This window comes from Uloborus diversus, chromosome 6 (genome assembly GCF_026930045.1).
Source record: "Uloborus diversus isolate 005 chromosome 6, Udiv.v.3.1, whole genome shotgun sequence".
NCBI lineage: Eukaryota > Metazoa > Arthropoda > Arachnida > Araneae > Uloboridae > Uloborus > Uloborus diversus.
In genome coordinates this window covers 26,627,247-26,645,620 of record NC_072736.1, presented here as the reverse complement: position 1 = coordinate 26,645,620, position 18,374 = coordinate 26,627,247, and the positions used below count along the sequence as shown (strand labels likewise).

The 18,374-nt window shown below is 35.0% G+C and overlaps 1 protein-coding gene across 4 annotated transcripts in view; it reads left to right on the top strand.

The window, feature by feature from the left end:
* Positions 1-18,374, top strand: part of LOC129223887 (reactive oxygen species modulator 1-like) — a 76,717-nt gene that overhangs the window by 34,572 nt on the left and 23,771 nt on the right. The gene's annotated exons all lie outside the window — the stretch shown is intronic.

Genomic DNA, 18,374 nt, shown 5'->3' with positions numbered 1-18,374 from the left:
TAAAGAGTGCTTTTATGCTTACCTTAAAACTTGTTATCCGTATTTACTCAATTTTTAAACACTTTTTTTTTTAATGCGTTGTAAACAGATGAATTACTGTAAAGGTTTTGGAAGAAAAATTCAGAAAATAGTTTGAGTTTCATTTTTTATGCTAATACATTTGAAGCAGTGAAAAGCTAAAAATTCTTAGAGAACCGGTACAAATGGTAGGGGAACCTCTCCTCATTTTGGGGCAAAAGATAATACCAATAATAGTCGTAGTAGTGCTGTTGTACTGTGCGGTATGATTTAGAAATTTTTTTAAAAGAAAGCCTACTTAGGACCGCAACTTTAAATGTGTTTTACTCAAAACTTTCAAACCCCTCTTTTTCATCGTTTTGCTTCTCTCTGCTTCGAGAAAATTTGTCTTATGAGTGACGTTATAGTTACTTTTTGAAAAATTAAATTTCTTGTTCTTGAGGATATTTTAACTTTATCCTTGTTCAAGAAAAGGTAATTACATCATTTTAATTTTTGAACAAATGTACTTTTTTTTAAATTTATGTTTGAAGCATTGAGCTTATTTTTTTTTTTTTAATTTATTTATTTATCTTCATCGAATCACTTGATAATTAGGTTGTGATATTATTATGGTGAAAAACGTTCATGTTTTATAAATACTCATTGCAATCTAATGAAAGTCCGCCATATTATTAACAGATGGCGCCAGTACTTGCATGAAAACACCTGAGAAAATCAAGAGTCCTCTTAGGGGGCTGTTCAGGTTTATATATCCATAAAAAATGCCGGACTTTTTTTCAACATTTTTGACCCCCCCCCCCCCCGCCCTTTTGTTAGTTGTTGCAATGTGTCACACTCTTATGTGACGCCATTTTTCATAAACATATTTTCATTTGATTTTCAGCAGTCAGATACATCGGTACAAGATGGGCGCCCTGATGAGAGGTCACTTTGATCTTTCAAACATTTCCTTATTCGGCAAATTTTGTCTGACGATTCCGCTAAATTTGGAATCCCTTTCGGCAATTTGGAGTTCTATTCGACAAATTCAGAATTTCTGCCCTCCTAAAAATTAAAGTTCTGGGCGTCCCTGCCCTTGATCCCACTACAAATTTATTGGGGAATGTATGAAAATATGTACAGTCGAGTCCCGTTACAACGCGATTCGACTTACGCGACATGGCTATAACGCGAATTTTTCACGAGTAACGAATTGTAGAGCTAACGCGAATTTTTCGTCCATAACACGAATTTTTTTTGGAAGGAAGTACATCGGCTTCGTTATTGGTTACTAAATATTGATTTCGTGAGTGTTATTACATCCCAGGGGTGATTGTGTTCCGGTATTTTACCGAATTTCCGGTATTTTCGGAAGTATTTCCAGTATTTTTATGTCCGAAAATACCGGAATTATGTGTGTTTTTTTTTTTTTTGTTATGTTTTTATCTCCCTACCTCCGCAATTTTTTTAAATTATATAATACTCATCAAATATACCTGCAAGAGACTTAAGATGGACACCTATCCCTTAAGATGGACAAATAAATATCAATATAATTTGTTTAACACCAGCTCAAAAGTAACTTTGTAACCCATTAAAAATTTAATCACATGTACACACAATATTTTGACTCAGAACTATTTAATACTATGGCAAAGGTGCACTTAAGTAATAAGGGTCAAAGATTACCCCTCCCCCCCCCCCGGTCTCGCTTTGAAACTTTCAGGTATTTTTTGATGAACTCACAATCACCCCTGTTACATCCCTTAAAGCATCACTGACAGCGAAAGTTCCCACACCAAATTAGTCTACGCATCCGCGTTGTTAGTGCATCAAATGACCACTCAGCATCTTTCATTTTTTTTTTTTTTTTCATTCTAAATATGAAAGTTGATAAATATAATGGCACCTTCATCGAAAGAGTTTGTGAAGATGGGAAGAAAAAGAAAGTTTCTGACTAAAAAAAACAAGGCTAAGATTCTCGACATGCTTGACAAACATCGACGGTCGCGTGACAATAAATATGAGTGAATCTTCCATACGTACAATTAAAAGTCAAAACAAAAAGATATCCGTAAAAGTTTAGAACTTAGTTTCAATATTGAAGCTTGCAGAGCAGTCTATCAATGTAAATATTTTGAAAATGGGAGCTGCTCTTGTGTTGGGGATTAAAGAGATCAGGAAGACGGGCTGTTGCCATAAATTGAAACGTTATAAAAGAAAAGGCGAAGCACCCGTATTTAAAAATGTATTCAATAAGAATAACGATCTGATAATTGAGCATAAATCATCATTATCTTCATTTTTAACTCATAAGTATTGTTATTGTATCTACCGTATCCTACAGCATTTTATTATTACTACATACTGTACATACCGTGTTGTTTTATTTTATGTTTTTTCCTCCCATCGATCATTCATTTTGGGCATCTTAAAGTATTTCATGTTGAACAAAACAGTTTTTTATTTTTTTAAATACAATAAAAGTTCAGTTCTTTAAGTAAGAAACTAGCGTATAGTTGAGAAATGCTTTAAAGAAGTTTGAGGGTTTTTTTCTAAGTGTCTAAAAGAATTTGGTATGCTTCTAAAAAAATTGTATGCATATACTTTTTCCACAACGCGAAATTTCGACTAACCGCGTAAGTCGGGACTCGACTGTATTTTTAAGACTACCAAACTACATGGGTCGCCGAAATGGACGTTTCAGGCTTTTTTAACAAAACCAAAAAGTATTCAGTACATTTTAATGTCTCAGTTTTAAACTAGTATGTTGTGGCTATCACGAAACTTTCTTCTATATTTTTCTTTTTTTTTTTTCTGATCCCTCCCCATGCTTGATGAGGAAGCAATATTCCCAACAAAAACAAAATTTCACATGAAAAAACTTGACGACCATTCCAATGTCTGAATTATTGCAAAAGCAAAGCAAAAAGCGAAAAATGAAAGTTATTTTAAAAGCCTTGCTTAAATTAATTACAAATATTTTATTTATTAACAAACATAAGATGGCAACAGTTAAAAATTTTAAATCATTGAGATAATATTTCCGATCATTTCCATACAATTAAAATCACGAGAAATACGCAGACGACAATCTATTACGATTTATCTTTCTTATTCGGAACTCCAGCGCTCGAATACGCTACCTTGCGGTGATTTATAAAACTGCGAATGCAACTAAAACATTGCCACGTTGCGCTCCACGTGTATCTGTTGACGTAAACGCGGTCAGTTTGTTCTGAGTAACGCATTCAACATGTCTAAGAACGCCTTCAACAACAGAAATTAATTCGTCCCTTAGTAGTATTCTCGAGCTTCTCAAAATAATGTTAGTTTTCCTTATTTCTTTCAAAAAAGTATTAAATGGTGGAAGGGTAAACAAGAAAACTCTGGATTAACAAAATTGAATAACGTTATACCAGGTAAAATTTTTTATTGTTTTGTATGAATTTGTAAGAATATGAGTTTTTTTTAATCTTAAATTAATTTAACTAATCATATTTTACAGCAGCATTTAGTTGGAATGGACAGTATGCAAAATATTTTCTTGAATTTATTATCGTAGAACAAAATGAAAAATGTTTAACCGAGAAAGAATTTACTTTATTCCTTTTATTCGGAACTCCAGCGCTCGAATACGCTACCTTGCGGTGATTTATAAAACTGCGAATGCAACTAAAACTTTGCCACGTTGCGTTCCATGTGTGTCTGTTGACGTAAACACAGGCAGTTTGTTCTGAGTATTTATTAACGCAATCGATGTGTCTTAGTTTGCTTTCAGCTACAGAAATTAATTCGTCCCTTAGTAGTATTCTGGAGCTCCTCAAAATAATGTTAGTTTTCATTATTTCCTTAATAATAGGTGAAAGCGAAAATTCTGGATTAACAAACTTGGATAACGTTCTACAAGGTAAAAAATTGTATTGTTTTGTATGAATTTGTAAGAATATGGGAGTTTTTTTAATCTTAAATTAATTAAACTTACCATATTTTACAGCAGCATTTAGTTGGAATGGACAGTATGCAAAATATTTTCTTGAATATATTATCGTAGAACAAAATGAATAACCGAGAAAGAATTTACTTTATTCCTTTTATTCTCAGCTGAAAGGTATCGCCAAATTTGTTTAGGGTTATAATTTTGGCATTGTGCGAGCAAAGTAGCCTTGGCGAGATTTCGCGTTTTCAGTTAAACCATTTTCAATTTTTATCATGAGTGGAATAAAATGGTAGTAAGATTACAGAATTCGATAAGTAAAAAGAAATAATTGTCAATCAACTGAAAAGAAAACTACCACCATATATCCGTGAGAATTTTGTTGATGATTCGCATAACATGACACAATTAAATCGTAGCTCAGAAATTAGAAAAATCGAAACAGAAAAATTTTAAATTAACCGATTCGGGAATTCGAGAGAAATAACTCAGCTACAAATGCAAAACAATAAGCGCTGCCAAGCAAGGCAAAAAGTATCATCTTCTTTCGATAATAATTTGTAATGTCATATTGAATTTTCTAGCATTGTTATTCTTGTCAGGCCATAATTATTATTTAGTTTTATCAAGAATTGATAAATATCGAATTCAACATCGTGAAAATAGTTGCTTAGAACTACGAACTACATAGTTTGCATTAATCTTTGACGTTTAGTAATGCTTCTTGAATTCTCATTTCTTTCTACGTGGGCCAGAATATCCACAAGACTTTGAAAATTAATTTAAAAAGAATAAAGCGAAAAAATCATGCATACGAACAAAAATCACAACACTTTTAGCATTTTCTTCGTTACCATGTGCGTTTGTTTTAGTTTTCAATTCCGCCATTAGACAGTGAGTTCAGTGCCCCCTATAGTTCGTTGGAGTTGCGAATTCTCAGCTGAAAAGTTTCGCCAAATTTGATGCATGATTTCTTTAGATATCCAATCATATAGTCATAGAAATAAATTATCTAGTGTTAAACGTTACTCTTGACAGTCTGCCACGTATGTGCACTATGTGACAAAAATGTCAACAAATGCCGGAAATGTCACGAAACTGAACTTAATATGTACTAATGTATAGAAAAAACGGTACAAAATGAAAATGCCGTTCGAAGCGAACCAAAAATTTATGAATTCCGAATTCAACATCGTGAAAGTGGCTGCTTCAGAACAACTTACTGTGTGTTCTGCATTAATTGTTTACTTTCGTAATACTTTTTGGTTTCTAATCTCTTTCTATATGGGTCAGAATAACCAAAAGACTTTGAAAAATCTTTTCAAATGAATAAAGCGAAAAAATCATACATAACAACAAAAATCTCAACACTTTTAGCATTTTCTTCGTTACCATGTGCGTTTGTTTTGGTTTTTAAGTCCGCCATTAGACAGTGACTTCAGTGCCCCCTATAGTTCGTTGGAGTTGCGAACTGTTGCATTAATAAAGCTATTTTTATTCGCAAAAAAAAAAATAAATAAATAAATAAATCAACACCTCTTGGAGCGATTGGCGTCCAAATTGAACCAAAGCCTGTTTACATATGGATTCACATATATTCCAAATTTCAACCAGAACGCAGCATTACTTATTAAGATAGGGCACTCACAATGGAAAAAAAGAACGGGTGATTGCGCTACCCTTTTTACTTTCTTCTATATCTAATACAGTGGCTCCCAAAAGTGTTCGTACACCTTGAAATTTTGCAGTAAAACCAAAATAACGCAAAACGGAATTCGAATATGAAGTCCAATTTTTTTTCGCACCATTCCTATGCCATTCTGAATAAAACCCAGTAGTTTTTTTTTCTTCAGAATATTGCCATATTTTATTTTTGAAATTTGTCAAAAAACGATGAGACAAAGAAAAAATACCCCACAAAAGTCATCGTACACTGAAATTTTTTCGAATAAATTCATGATTAAAATTATCATATGTGGTTTTTTTATTATTTTTGCATTTTAATGACACTGTAAAGTTATTTGGCTTTAATTTTTTTTTTATTTACTCCTTAACATTGTGTTTATTACTTTAAAATGGCTGGTATTCGTAAAAAACCACAAATACCATTCCAAATTTGAATTTTTTCCTCACAGTAGCGGTAAATTGGTTTGAAACGTCTCTAAATTAGTTAATTCATTCCATTCTATAGTAAAAAGCTTGATAAAATGCTTTAAAGAAAAGAATCGGATCGAAAACAAGGTAAGAAAAAGTCAACTGGCGAAGTTAACAAAGCGTGATCGGAGGTTTACAGTTAAAAATTTTATAAAAAATACACATTTGAGTGCTGAAAAAGTTTCTGCAGAGTTGAAAGAAACATTTTACGTTTAATTTTCACCTAAAATTGTTCGCCAAGTTCTCTGATTAATTAGATTAAATGGGACCTCTTCCTGCAGAAAGTTTCTTGTTCGTGCGAAAAACAGTAAGCTTACGCTTTCCGTCGTAATATAAATGATAAATAAGCTCAAAACGTTTTGGAACAACGTCTTACTTCTAGATGAAAGTAAATTTAACAATCTGGGTTAAATTGTTGTATAATTGTAAAAAAAAAGAAAAAATGAGGAATTTAATCTGAAGAACTTAGTTGGATCAGTTAATCAGGACGGTGAAGGTGTTTTAGTGTAAGGGTGCATTACAACATCAGGGCTAGGAAATTTGGAATTTTTTGATGAAATAATTAATCATGCTGTTCATTTAACTATTTTAAAAAGCAATTTTAAACTATTAGCCCAAAATTTGGTAATCGGAAACAACTTTGATTTTTATCGAGATAAAGATAAGAAGCACACGTTTGCGTTTGGTACCTCGAAAATTGTCCTTAAGCTTAGAAATATTTCCTCAATCGCCAGGTTTAAACTTAATGGAACATATTTGGAGATTACACCATTGAAACGAAAAGCGAACTAGAAACAGTAAGACTCGAAGTGCGGCTGAACACTTACGCAGAAATTGCACAAAAAAGAAAGAAAAAACAACGAAATCTATTCCCAGACATTTAAAAGCTGTTGTTGATACTGCATGATATTTTACTAAATAATAACTTTGTAAAAAGTTAGATCACATACTAATTTTTTGACATTTTTACTTTCTTCTATATCTAATATATAGAAGAAAGTATTGGATTCGTGCAAATTTTCGAATTTCGAATTTTGACGGATTCGAACGTTTTGAGGTGTGCTGAGTCCATTTCGACCATTTTTGGAAAATGTCTGTCTGTGTGTGTGTGTGTGTGTGTGTGTGTCACGTCTGTGTGTGACCAGTTTTTTGTGGCCGCTCTACAACAAAAACTACCGCATGAAATCGAACGAAATTTAGTACACATATGTGCCCCTATGTGAACTTGTGCCCATTAGTTTTTGGCGCGAATTCCTCCAAGGGGGGTGGAGCAATGGGACGTTTTTCGAGTTACGCGTGCTTGCTATTCCTCAGGAAGTTACTTGCGGAATCAAACAAAATTTGGTCCATATGTTGGTATTAACAGGAACAGGTGCTGATTCAATTTTGGTGTCAATAACTCAAACGGGGGTTGAGCTATAGAACGTTTTTTGTCGTCAATTGTGACTGCTGTATCTCAAGAAATAATGAACGGAATGAAAGAAAAATTTATCGGCAAGTAGCCCTTAGTGGGTATAAGAACTGATTTTATTTTTGTGTCAACAGCTAAAAAGGGGGTAGCGCAATCGCCCGTTCTTTTTTTCCATTGTGAGTACCCTATCTCAAGAAGTAATGCTACGTTCTGGTTGAAATTTGGAATATATGTGAATCCATACGTAAACAGGCTTTGGTTCAATTTTGACGCCAATCGCTCCAAGAGGTGTTGATTTTTTTTTTTTTTTTTTTTTTTGCGAATAAAAATAGCTTTATTAATGCAACAATAAGAAAGATAAATCGTAATAGATTGTCGTCTGCGTATTTCTCGTGATTTTAATTGTATGGAAATGATCGGAAATATTATCTCAATGATTTAAAATTTTTAACTGTTGCCATCTTATGTTTGTTAACAAATACAATATTTGTAATTAATTCAAGCAAGGCTTTTAAAATAACTTTCAATTTTCGCTCTTTGCTTTGCTTTTGCAATAATGCAGACATTGGGATGGTCGTCAAGTTTTTTCATGTGTAATTTGGTTTTTGTTGGGAATATTGCTTCCTCGTCAAGCATGGGGAGGGATCAGAAAAAAAAGAAAAATATAGAAGAAAGTTTCGTGATGGCCACAACATACTAGTTTCAAAGTGTACGAAGACTTTTGTGAGATAAAATTTCCGGCAATTTTTGGTTTTTGATTTTTTAAAAATTATGTTTTGATGTTTTATTAAAAATTTTCATGTATTTTTGTTAAAAATAGATCATAAATGTTATAATAAAATACCCATTCCGAAATATTAATTCTAACCAATGGATAATGGCCTATTTCATTGAAAGTCGTAGGTGTACGAACACTTTTGGGAGCCACTGTATATAGAAGAAAGTATTGGATTCGTGCAAATTTTCGAATTTCGAATTTTGACGGATTCGAACGTTTTGAGGTGTGCTGAGTCCATTTCGACTATTTTTGGAAAATGTCTGTCTGTCTGTATGTGTGTGTTTATGTATGTGTGTGTGTGTCACGTCTGTGTGTGACCAGTTTTTTGTGGCCGCTCTACAACAAAAACTACCGCATGAAATGGAACGAAATTTAGTACACGTATGTGCCCCTATGTGAACTTGTGCCCATTAGTTTTTGGCGCGAATTCCTCCAAGGGGGGTGGAGCAATGGGACGTTTTTCGAGTTACGCGTGCTTGCTATTCCTCAGGAAGTAACTGGCGGAATCAAACAAAATTTGGTCCATATGTTGGTATTAACAGGAGCAGGTGCTGATTCAATTTTGGTGTCAATAACTCAAACCGGGGTTGAGCTATAGAACGTTTTTTGTCGTCAATTGTGACTGCTGTATCTCAAAAAATAATGAACGGAATCAAAGAAAAATTTATCGACAAGTAGCCCCTATAGGCTAAATACTACTAAGGACGAATTAATTTCTGTAAAATACTACTAAGGGACGAATTAATTTCTGTAGCTGAAAGCATACTAAGACACATCGATTGCGTTAATAAATACTCAGAACAAACTGCCTGTGTTTACGTCAACAGACACACATGGAACGCAACGTGGCAAAGTTTTAGTTGCATTCGCAGTTTTATAAATCACCGCAAGGTAGCGTATTCGAGCGCTGGAGTTCCGAATTGCAAAAGCAAAGCAAAGAGCGAAAATTGAAAGTTATTTTAAAAGCCTTGCTTGAATTAATTACAAATATTTTATTTGTTAACAAACGCAAGATGGCAACAGTTAAAAATTTTAAATCATTGAAATAATATTTCCGATCATTTCCATACAATTAAAATCACGAGAAATAAGCAGACGATAATCTATTACGATTTATCTTTCTTATTGTTGCACTAATAAAGCTATTTTTATTCGCTAAAAAAATAATGATAATAAAAATAAATCAGCACCTAGTGGCACGATTGGCGCCAAAATTGAACCAAAGCCTGTTTACATATGGATTCACATATATTCCAGATTTCAACCAGAACGTAGCATTACTTCTTGAGATAGGGCACTCACAATGGAAAAAAAGAACGGGCGATTGCGCTACCCCCTTTTTAGCTGTTGACACCAAAATAAAATCAGCTTTTATCCCACTAAGGGCTACTTGCCGATAAATTTTTCTTTCATTCCGTTCATTATTTCTTGAGATACAGCAGTCACAATTGACGACAAAAAACGTTCTATAGCTCAACCCCCGTTTGAGTTATTGACACCAAAATTGAATCAGCACCTGTTCCTGTTACTGGCAACATATGGATCAAATTTTGTTTGATTCTGCTAGTTACTTCCTGAGGAATAGCAATCACGCTTAACTCAAAAAACGTCCCATTGCTCCACCCCCCTTGGATGAATTCGCGCCAAAAACCAATGGGCACAAGTTCACATAGGGGCACATATGTGTACCAAATTTCGTTCGATTTCATGCGCTAGTTTTTGCTGTAGAGCGGCCACAAAAAAACTGGTCACACACAGACGTGATACACACACACATGCACACACACACACACACATACACACACACACACATACACACACACATACACACACACATACACACAGACAGACAGACATTTTCCAAAAATAGTGGAAATGGACTCAGCACACCTCAAAACGTTCGAATCCGTCAAAATTCGAAATTCGAAAATTTGCACGAATCCAATACTTTCTTCTATATATTAGATATAGAAGAAAGTAAAAATGTATAATCTCTGTTTAGTACATGTTAAAATACTCGTAGTTTAATCATATATCAGTCACATAATTACAATGTACAAAACATTTTTCCTTAGTAAAATCCTATATCACATCGTTACATTAATAACGTCCGTATTAAAAGCTGTCCCCACCTTTTCTTTTTTAAACAAAAGATTAAAATGGCAGGAACGAAACTTATACCATTCAATCGGTACTGTGTCGTATATGAGCTCAAAAAAGAATTGTAATACATTTTATTCTTTTTTACTTTCTTCTATATCTAATATATAGAAGAAAGTATTGGATTCGTGCAAATTTTCGAATTTCGAATTTTGACGGATTCGAACGTTTTGAGGTGTGCTGAGTCCATTTCGACTATTTTTGGAAAATGTCTGTCTGTCTGTGTGTGTGTATGTATGTGTGTGTGTATGTATGTGTGTATGTGTGTGTGTCACGTCTGTGTGTGACCAGTTTTTTGTGGCCGCTCTACAGCAATAACTACTGCACGAAATCGAACGAAATTTGGTACACATATGTGCCCCTATGTGAACTTGTGCCCATTGGTTTTTGGCGCGAATTCCTCCAAGGGGGGTGGAGCAATGGGACGTTTTTTGAGTTACGCGTGCTTGCTATTCCTCAGGAAGTAACTGGCGGAATCAAACAAAATTTGGACCATATGTTGCCATTAACAGGAACAGGTGCTGATTCAATTTTGGTGGCAATAACTCAAACGGGGGTTGAGCTATAGAACGTTTTTTGTCGTCAATTGTGACTGCTGTATCTCAAGAAATAATGAACGGAATGAAAGAAAAATTTATCGGCAAGTAGACCTTAGTGGGTATAAGAGCTGATTTTATTTTGGTGTCAAAAACTGAAAAGGGGGTGGCGCAATCGAATGTTCTTTTTTTTTTCATTGTGAGTGCCATTTCTCAAGAAGTAATGCTACGTTCTGGATGAAATTTGGAATAAATGTGAATCTATTTGTAAATAGGCGTTGTTTCAATTTTGGCGCCAATCGCTCCATGGGGGTCTGATTTTTTTTTTTTGTGTTAATAAAAATAGCTTTATAAATGCAACAATAAGAAAGATAAATTACAATATTCTCGTCTGCTTATTTCACGTGATTTTAATTTTCGGGAGATAATCGGAAATGTTATCGCAATGATTTAAAATTAATAACTGTTGCCATTTTATGTTTGTTAACAAATAAAACATCTAATTAATTCAAGCAAGGCTTTTAAAATGACTTTCAAGTCGTTCTTTGCTTTGCTTTTGCGGGAATTCAGGAATTCGGACGGTCGTCAAGTTTTTTTTTTTTTTTTTTTGCTGGGAATATTGCATTCTTTTCAAGCATAGGGATTGATCAGAATTCACAAGAAAGATATAGAAGAAAGTTTCGTGATGGCCACAACATACTAGTTATTTTTGACATAAATTTCCGAATTTGGCAGGTAAAAATTCCTTGTACACTTTTAATTTTCGTACTAATGGAAAGATCTGATTTCTTCCCCCCGTATGATGAACTTCATTCGAATTTCCTCAAGTCGATTAGGACCTTGGCAGTTTAAGCTTAAGGAATAAAAATTTATGTTTATTAGTGTTCTTTGTTTGTTAGCGACCCCTTCCGGCTCTTCCCCCTCCCCCCCCCCCTTTTTTTTCATTTTCATTATTTGTGCATTTCAGATTCCTTTTTTGAACTTTCAGCCGCTCTTGTGATTGAACTTCTAAGTTAGACGTTTCCAAAATTATTTTCCCCGTTAGACCTCAGGGTTTGCCGGTTTTCCATTTATTGGTGTCCAAGGGTTCCTCCCCAGAGAATTTTAGAAATTGATATCCTATAAAAGTAGGTCGTCTTTGGAGACATTAAAAGACAGGTCAGTGTTCGGGGACTGTCCCCGAATTATTTTATTTATTTTGAAGATGTAAACGTTGAAAGACTAGGGGACTTCTCTCTTCAAAGAGAGAAGTTAAAGGCCTAAAAATTAACTTTTAGGCTACATTTGGCTACTCTGGGAGAAGGAAGATTGGTCGAAGACTCTCTCGGAAAATTTTCGACATTGTGGCTCAAAAGTCGCAATTTTAAGCTATCTGCGGCAATGTTATGGCAAAGGGTGGGCAGTGAGAGAGAGAGAGAATCGGGAACTCACATTCTTCCCCAAACACATTTAAAGATATTATTCCCCATGTTGAATAAGGGAAGAGAGGAGGTTCTTTGGAAATTGCCTAACATTGATATCTGAAAACGAATTTTTGGCTATGTTACGGGGAAAGAAGTGTGTCAGCGGCTTTCTTCCAGAATGTTTTCGGAACTGAAGTCTTAAAAATACGATTTTAGTGGAGATCGGAGAGCATTTCACCCGGAAATCTGTTTTAAGTAAAGACCGAAAACTACAAGGCCCTTTAGGCCCTTTTTGATCTTGTTAAGGAATGTCATGACTTCCTCTTGGGTTCACACTTGAAATGCTGCTTAAATTTTCCGCCCGGCAAATTTAAGAACGGCAAACTCTCCTCAAATGTTGTAGCCTGTGGCACGAGGCCCGGCTTTCTTGTCCCCTAAATCTGGTTCTGCCCTATTGTTGAAACGGTGGTTAAAATTTAAGTGCAATGAAAAAAACCTTCTTTACTGGGTCATTCATATCAAGTGACCTAGTGGTCCCAGCTCGACCGTCACCGATTTGGATTAAATTTTATAGAGGTGTAGAGATGCCTTTGAAACTAACCTATGAAAATTTTTAGCTTCCGAGATCAAAATCCTGAGAATCTAGGATCTCCCAAAAAATGTGATCCTAAATGGTGGATAGCAGGATAGCTTTTCGTGGCAAATTACCATCTTTACGCTAAGGTTGCAGAAAATTTTATCACACTGAAAGCCTGAAATCTTGGGAACTTAAAGTGCTGTTACAAATTCTGTAAATAATAATTATTTTTGTGATTAATTTGTTGTAATCTGGCTAAATTTGCCGTTTATTCCATTATAGTGGTATCCGCACGGCTTTGCCCGTAATAGAAAATTAAAAGATCTTTTGATTCGCCTGTATATTTACATATAATGTATGGTGAATTTTCTCACCAATTGGCTTGGTTACGGTTTCACGTAATGATAATTTCGTTTTTTTCTCGTCCATCTTATGAGAATTTTGTTCTTAAAATTGGAATAGAAAAAGAACCACATCGAATTTTCGAAAAATCGCTTCTAGGTGCACACCCCCATGCTACAAACTAACTTTGTGCCAAATTTCATGAAAATCGGCCAAACGGTCTAGGCACTATGCGTGTCACAGAGATCCGGACAGACAGAGATCCTGACAGACTTTCAGCTTTATTATTAGTAAAGATTTTCCATCTAAAATTATCTTAGTAACGTAACCTGTAAATAGTTTCTTGTAATGTATATACAGCCCCCTAACATTCGACTGAAGTATACGGTCCCCCCATTTCTGAATGATAAGATTTGTGAATGGAATAAAAAGAAAATATGAGAAAGTGGTAGATCGTTGTAGGGTTTTCTGGAAATTTCATTGCTGGTATAAAACGCCGGGCGTCTTGTAAATAAGAGGAGAGTCAGTTATGCTTTTTAACTGAGATTCCTCTGAGCCGTTGCTCTGTTTATTGTGAGGCATTTGCGCTGTGTTTTTGCGTATTTGAATGTAAATATGTATGTGCCATCGTTGAGTTTACGGTGTTAATTGATATTTGTCGAATTGCTATGGTTAATTTAGCAGATGTTAACGATATTTCTTGCACATAGTTGTAAATAAATGTCCTGTGTTTTTCTCAAGAACTGTGTCGGCATTTAAAGTATTTCTTAAAGTGACTGAACTCGTAACAATTGGCGCCCAACGTGGGGCTTCTTCAGGACTTTCTTGAAATAATCTGTGTGACCTTGGACATTTCGTCTTGAAGGCTACCTGGACTCGGATATTTTATGGTGGTTACTCGCGCAATGGATGATCAATTAAAACAACTTGTTGACGCAATCAACTCTGTGAAGAGTGATATGGAGGCTAATCAAGAACAATCAAAAAATGATATGGCTGCTAATCAAGACCAATTAAAAAGTGATTTGACTGCAAGTTTAACGGCAAATCAAGACCAATTAAAAAATGAATTGACTGCAAATCAAGAACAATTGAAAAATGAATTGGCGGCTAATCAAGAACAAATGAAAAGTAATTTAACGGTGCTGAAAAATGACTTAGCTTCTAACCAAGAAAAAATTAAAAACGACCTTACTTCGGTAAAGACTGTGATGACTACTAGGGCCGTCCGAAGAGCTGACGGTGCCCGGGGCGAAAGTTTCCTGGCGCCCCCTCCCCCTCCCTTATTCACACAGAAAAATCAAGTTAATTATAACATCAGTGCATAATAAGCGTGAACGGGTCATACTTGAATTTATCTCACATTAATGAACAGAACAATCAAAGGGCAATGCATAATACAAATTAAAACATAAGCAATGAATCTGTTTCTAACATTTGTAAAACATTAATGCCCCGAAATTTTTTCCAAAAATGGAAATGTTTAAAATCCAAATTTTTATCTTGTATAATGTTATCCCACTAGATAAAAAACAAACAAGTAAAACTAAATTGGAAATTCATATTGATCAAACTAAGAACACGAACAAATAATTCGCTGATTATAAACAGAAAATGTATTTATTTTACAAATACTCAACTACATCGAAAATCGCTTAGAATTACGTTTTTGGAGCTCTAATTTCGGAAAATCACTGGCTCTAATATTACAAAATATGGTCTTACAAATTGCGTTTTAGGATTGCGTTTGAACACTTTTCCAGATCTACCTATTCATAAAACCTTTTCAAAGTTTGTCTAAAGTTGCGTTTCTGAAACTTCAATTTCGAAATGTTGCAGGGGAGAAGGAATTGATTTCAATCTATTCAAAAAAATAAAAACTAATCGGGAAGTCTCTGAGCTTCCCCCCTTACCCTAACGTCAATGACTAATACCCTATAATCCTTCCAAAGTATATTCCAAAGTATGTGTTTTTTTATAATGTTTTATTTTCTAGATTCATTTTTACCGAGCATGAAGATAATTTTGACAGCAGACGATACTTAAATAAAAATATTACTGGCCGTAAAATGAAATGCGGTTTTTTTTTTTTTTTTTTTTTTTTTGCATGAAAGAATTATATATGAATATTTTACATGCATTTCATTCTTAGAATTTGCATTTTAAATAAACATTTAAATAGAAAAAGCTGAATATTTACTTTAACAATTATGCAAAGTCGTATTAGTTTTTATTATCAACCTGTATCAACTATTCAACAGTAAACTAATTTTAATATTCTGTGTTACAATAAACTGCTACATTATTAGATATGCTACTTTACTGTCCAACCACAGATTGCATGGAATTTTCAAACGTCCAGATAAGACGAATCTAAATGAATAAGGGGGAAAAGTAAAAATTTGATGCGCGTATTCCGCTCATTTGAATGAGACTCTGCTTCTGCAAAAGCTGACATCGGTAAAAAGTAAGAGATTCGTCCATTTCCGGCTGTAAAACGGATGTTTGTCTTTCCATACAATACGTGGTCAAACAGTACTAAGGTATAAAAGTCGTATCTACAAATTACTAAGGGAAAAAGTGGTGACTGCGCAGATACCACATTTAAAGGCTTAGTATTTGTCACTTACGGGTTGAAATTGCCTTAGCAAACTCCGCAAACTGTGCAGTTACGACTTTTTTCTATAGCTTTTTTTTAATATTTCGCGTTCACAAATCGCCAAAAAACTTGACATTTAGGTAAATTAAATTACTAATGATCACCTGATGATAATAACTCAATTTTGATAAAATGTGCAGATACCACATCTGTGCTTAGCAGGGTAGAGATGTGGTATCTGCAGTTGAGCTCAAAATGAGAAATTGATGACTAAAGTTTTACAACTCGTTTCTTTGATTTATGACTTAATTAAATGCTCAACTTGCGGTTGTTGTTTCGTAAATAACTTATCTAAAAACCGTAAGAGTATTTTTGTAAAAATCTTAATTTAAAATTAATAAATGTAGTTACGACAAATTTTCTTTTCAAAACCTTTTTTCATGTACTAAGCTATTTTCACCATAAGTGACAATTACTAGGCATTTTTAGGGGTATCTGCATAGATACGACAAAAATAGCTTAGTAAAACGTGCTCAATGTATCTTACTACTATTATATATGCGAAAGTTTATATGGATGTTTGTTACTCTTTCACGCAAAAACTACTGAATGGATTTTGATGAAATTTTACAATAATATAGCTTATGCATCAGAATAACACATAGGATATGTTTCGTCCCGTTATGGGGGGCAAAACCCCCATAGGGGGCAATAATGCACAATTTTCATACAAATTCTGTAATATGGGGGTGAGGAAATACTTGTACATCTTAACATTATATGTCCATCGAAAGCTCTGATTTTTCTGCTGAAGATGGCACCTGTTCGAAAGTTCTAAGTAGAATAAAAAACGAGTTATAAGCTTTTTAGTTCCATGTTTGAAGGCTTTCGTTAACTCAATATAGCATTTAGTGTATCATCTGAACTCCGTGTCGATAGCGACAATGATATTGTTTACTATTTTTGCTTTTCGTCTGACTGTTGAAGGCTTTTCTCAAGTTAAATCTTAAAGTAAGGTATTTGCACAAGATGGGAAAATAATACATGGATTTGGCTGATTATTTTTCAGTTTAGCGCACCTTTGAGGCAATTAATGTTTTTTTTTTGAGCAATCACGATTGCTTATTGTTCTCATTTGACCGTTTTTGGTGTCCGTGCCTTTTTCAACTTGGACCATGGACACCAGCACCACCGCCCGTCCTCTGCTGGCGGCGCGGCGCGGCTGCTCCGGTTTTGAGCTATCCGATCTCCTGGTCGGATGCGTCCATGTCCTACACACACGCACGTTCACACACATACACACATACACTCACACACGCCTACGTACATACACACAGGTCTACGCACACACACAACTATGCACACGTAGGAGGAGAGGCAGGCTCGGGGGGGGGGGGGGGGGGGACAGGAGCCATTTCTAGAAACAATAACTACAAAGGGAAGGGTCCTGTCTTAGTTCGTGATTGCGAAAAACATAATTTGGATTCAAAATTTCAGAATTCAAATTAATTATTATTATTATTATTATTTTTGAGCAATCACGATTGCTTATTGTTCTCACTTGACAGTCCTTGATGTTCCGGTTCCTTTTTCAGCTTGGACCAGGGCTGCAGCACCACCGTCCACCGGCGGCGGCGCGGCTGGTCCTGAGCACTGTCCCCCGGAATCCACTTTTGCTGGGCGGTGGCGTCCATGTCCCACACACACGAACGCCTACACACACACACACACACACAAACGAACGCCTACACACACACACACGAACGCCTACACACACACACACGAACGCCTACACACACACACACGAACGCCTACACAGACACACGAACGCCTACACAGACACACAGGAACGCCTACACAGACACACACACGAATGCCTACACACACACACGAACACCTACACGCACACGCACGTACACAACACTCACTTACACACATGCATACATACACTTACGCACCCACACACATGCGCCTACACAAACACACGCTCGTGATTGCGAAAAACATAATTTGAATTCAAGATGCCAAAAATTCAAATTAATTTTTTTTTTTTTATTTGTGGTGATTTGGGTATTTGTGTTGATCGACCAGCAGGAATCTCGCCAAACGCTTTTTGCGGAATCATTTCAATAGCTAAGGCATTAGACATTTTTTTCAATTGTCGCTGTTTTTGAAGGTAAAGACTATGCAATATTCTTTCTGGGACAAGTATTCAAAAGTCTTGGCGCTACAGCTATTACAAAATTTGCATTAAAATGTAAAAATTTCGCCAAATTAATTTCCGTTAAAAGATCATTAAATACTAGTCAGGTATTGAAGTTAAAATTAATCCGCCAAATTAGTGAAACAACACGCTTAAATGACATTAAAACTACTAATCAATTTAAATTAATTCGCCAAATCTTTTTTTTTTTTAATCACCAGTCTCACCAGGCGACTACTTTAGCGCATTGGCGAATTATTGTAAATTTTTATGA